The 3721-nt window shown below is 40.5% G+C and overlaps 1 long non-coding RNA gene across 1 annotated transcript; it reads left to right on the forward strand.

Annotated features, from left to right (window-relative positions):
* Positions 1 to 2158: 2158 nt before the first annotated feature.
* Positions 2159 to 2915, forward strand: LOC115475435. The gene is made up of 2 exons (XR_003943029.1): positions 2159 to 2289; positions 2793 to 2915. It is a non-coding gene; the product is annotated as an uncharacterized LOC115475435 (long non-coding RNA).
* The last annotated feature ends 806 nt before the right edge of the window (positions 2916 to 3721 follow it).

The raw sequence follows: 3721 nt of genomic DNA on the forward strand, positions 1-3721 counted from the left end.
GACCCGAAAGAATGGTGTGGATAAAATGAGGAAGTACTTAGCAAAGCTAGAGGAATGGTTGGTTGTCCTGGTGTGTTGGTCTCCACTACCTGTGTGTAAGCTACCAGAACCTGGATAAGGTAGGCTAAGCTTTCACTTTAATTTTATTAGGATCCTGCTGACTATTAATGGGGAAACCATGCATAGAGCTGTATGTACTGTGGTCTTGTGACCTGTCAGCTACAGGCCTGTGTGGAGTTTGTGTCTGAACCTAACGAGAGACATTATTCTTCGCCTTACCTTCCTGTGAAGTAACAGGAGTCAGTATTTCTATAGTTCTAGTTTTTATTTTCTCCTTGTCTCGCTGTGTTTTATGAAGACTTCCTGCACCAACTCAGCACACATAATCACATGCAGGTAGACGGCCTACTGAAGCAAAGTATGGCGTTCATGGAGGATCTGTACCCTTTTGTTCTTTTGACTTGACCATTGAAAAGGCTCAGGTAAGACAAAAAGATTATTTTGATTTGATCATCGCTACCTTGCTTCAAGCTTGGAAACGCTCTACATCCATGGCATATACGAGGGTGTGGAGGACATTAAAGGGCTGGTGTTCTGAGGTCGGACTTTCTTCCATCTCTGCTCAAATTGCACATATCTTAGCATTTCTCCATGCAGGCCCTCACAAGGAATCGGGTTGGGTTCTCTAAAAGTTCAGGTTGCAGCTTGGGCTTGTTGGGAGCCAAGTACAGAAGACCTCTGTTGCGGCTCACTCAGATATCATTCGATTTTTTGCGGGGAGCGGGCTGCTTGCAATTTATTTCGTACACCGTGTCTAGAGTAGAACCTTAATTTAGTTCTTTGGGCTCTTCAGAAGCCTCCTCTTTAGCCATTCTGGAAGGCTTTGAAATATCTTACGTGGAAGACAGCTTTCTTAGTGGCTGTTGCGTTGTCATGTAGAGTTTCAGAGCTTCAGGCTGTCGTCGGGGTCTTTGTCCACTTTTTGGAGACGGGGGTCTCCCTGCACGTGGTTCCTTCCTTTCTTCCAAAAGTGTTATCAGCATTTCATCTTAGTCAATCTGTGGAGCTTTCTGTCCTTTGCATAGAGATGAGAGGCTCCAGTATTCTTACTTGAAGTGTAGAGTCTTCATTAGATATTACTTCTGTCGTCTTACTCTCAATTTAAGAAAAATGTAAAAACTCATTTTTAAAGAGATTTGTTTAAATTTAGTTTGGTGTCGACTATTTGGGTTTGTATATTCTTCCCAACATAATGCCTTGATGTTTTACTTATTGTAAACTGCTAAGAACTTGGTGGTTTCAATGATACAGAAATACATTGCAATTGTTGTAATTTAACAGATTGTTTTTGGTAAATGTTAGGTTAGTGAGTTGTTTTAATGTTGTTCTGTTTATTCTGAGTTTATTCTGGTTTGCCTACGTAAATACTGAGGCGCTGGATTGGATGCCTAGAGAGAGGTGCTCAGCTCAGTTTTCAGTTCTCTATCTTCACCTGCTGGTTGATGGTCACCACTGATCTGTAGGTTCTGGAATAGTGGGAAGGAGTAATGGAAATATCAGGTAAGATCTAATTTCTCAATACAAGTGATGCGACTTGGGCATTTAAATCTGTGCACCCTAGTGGAGAGGGGAGATAAGAGAAGCTTTTCAGTGGAAAGGAGCTCCTGGTATGAACCTTAAGGGAAGCAGACTCGGGAATAACATTAGAACACAATTCACACAGAAAAGGTAGTGAATTCATGGAACAGCCTCTCATGGAGGCAGAGAGTAATTATTCAAAACAGGTGTGGATAAGTTTAGTTTATTTTATTCCATCTTTATCCAAGGCGGATTCCAAGAAGAATGTACATAATCATAAAACACAAACACATAAAAAAGAGTTTCTGATTGCAGAGAAATATTTGGGGGGAGGGGGAGGAGGTACTCAGCAGAAATGAAGCCAGGCAAAGAAGACGGGGGACCATATGCTCTTTATTGCATTCTTATATTTTAGCCCTGATGGAAGTCCTATGTTCTTATGGTACTGGGTGAGGATTTGCTGCTCTTCATGTGTTCAGAATATTGTTGCTTTAGCTAATGTGCTGGATTTGGAGCACTTGAGGCTGAGAGAAGAACATGTTTAACAGGGAATCCAATGTCTGTGTATTCTGGACTAATAAAGGCCTTGTGCTCTCTGCAGGATTTGAAATTCCTGATGCGGATGGTGAGAAGCTGATGACTCCACAAGAAATTGTAGATTACATTGCAGATAAAAAGATGTTTATGAGTGAAATGTTTCTTTGCACCAAAGTGAGTTAAAAAAAAATTCCTCCGCTGTGTGGGTGTTGGGAGAGAAGATCAGTGGTGGTGAGGGGCTATGTTTGAAGGGGTAGGGGAGAAGGCATTGTGTAATGCTTCCTTAGGGAGGCAGATGGGGAAGTGAGGCCGTTCTGATGGAGGGCCAAAGAGCAAGTAGAAGCTGTGATTTGCTTCTTGGAGAGAGACCGAGACCACTTTTGGGGGGGGGGGGGGGGTTGCATCTGCTACAGGATAACTGGCTGGGGGAGGCAGTGCAGAGGAGGGTTATGTGAAAAATCTCTATACACATTATTCTAGAAACTGGTACCTGGATTTCATATTTCATGTAATGTTGCTCCTGAGTAGAAGACAATCTGTTACTTCTCTGTTCATCTCAAATGGAGGGTCAACGACTTCAGTGATTAAAGAATTTGCCCTGAATATCTTGATACTTTGTGTGTGTTCTTGATTGTGAAATGGCAGTTTTATCAACAAAAGAGTTTTGTCTTTAACAGGAGACTTATTGCCTGGAGGACTGCGGGGCATTTGCCATGCCAGAATGTGTACGCAATGGAAACCCCTGCGCCTCATATTTAAATGTCAGTGTTGCTTTGTAGCTAATAAATGTACAAAATCAATGGTTTTGTGCTCTTTTCATTTATTTGTTCTTCGCAATGTAGATATCTAGGCAGTTTGCTAATGAAAAGGACTGGTGAGGTCATAAGATGACAGTTGACAACGCAATGTGGGAAAGTTACAGTCCTTGACAGGAAAAAAAAGGGGGGGGGCACACAAGGAGGAAAATCGGGTGTTACCACAGGTTTTTTTCTCAACTTCATCCCAGGGTGAAAAGCCGTTTTAATAGCTTTCCTTATCACTGCATTCACCTGCTTATCTATAATTAAAGAAATTGTCAGAAAAATTCCTAAGGTTTTCAGACTCGATTCAAAAAATTAGAATATTTTATTATTTTTATTTTCTAAACAAATATAAAATCCGTTACAAGAAACCTTTTGCATTAGAAAAGACACAGAAAAAATAGAAAATATAAGGAAAATCCAAAATTATGACAGAAAAAGTTAAATAGTCCACAAGAAAGTTTTAATACATTATCATTCCGTATATTGTCATTATGTCCTATTAATAAAAACTTTGTTTTATCCTTGAGCCTGAATCCATTGTTCAGGCACATTTAAACAGTCATGCTTGTTCATTGTAGATATCCTGAAACTCTGACTGGCAAGATATGTTCCAAGGACTGGATTGAGAACCATTACTGTACTCTGATTCTAGGGGGAAGGGGGTGGGGTATAGTGATGAATTAAGTGATCTTGAAGGAGTTTAAGGAGTAAGAGTGCCACAAGGATGCAGAAGGCCTGTAGATTAAGCATGGAAGGTTAAAGTATTCAAAATTTAAATTTGACACTTGCTGTAAGTTGCTTCT

This window comes from Microcaecilia unicolor, chromosome 8 (genome assembly GCF_901765095.1).
Source record: "Microcaecilia unicolor chromosome 8, aMicUni1.1, whole genome shotgun sequence".
In the NCBI taxonomy this organism is placed as follows: Eukaryota; Metazoa; Chordata; class Amphibia; order Gymnophiona; family Siphonopidae; genus Microcaecilia; species Microcaecilia unicolor.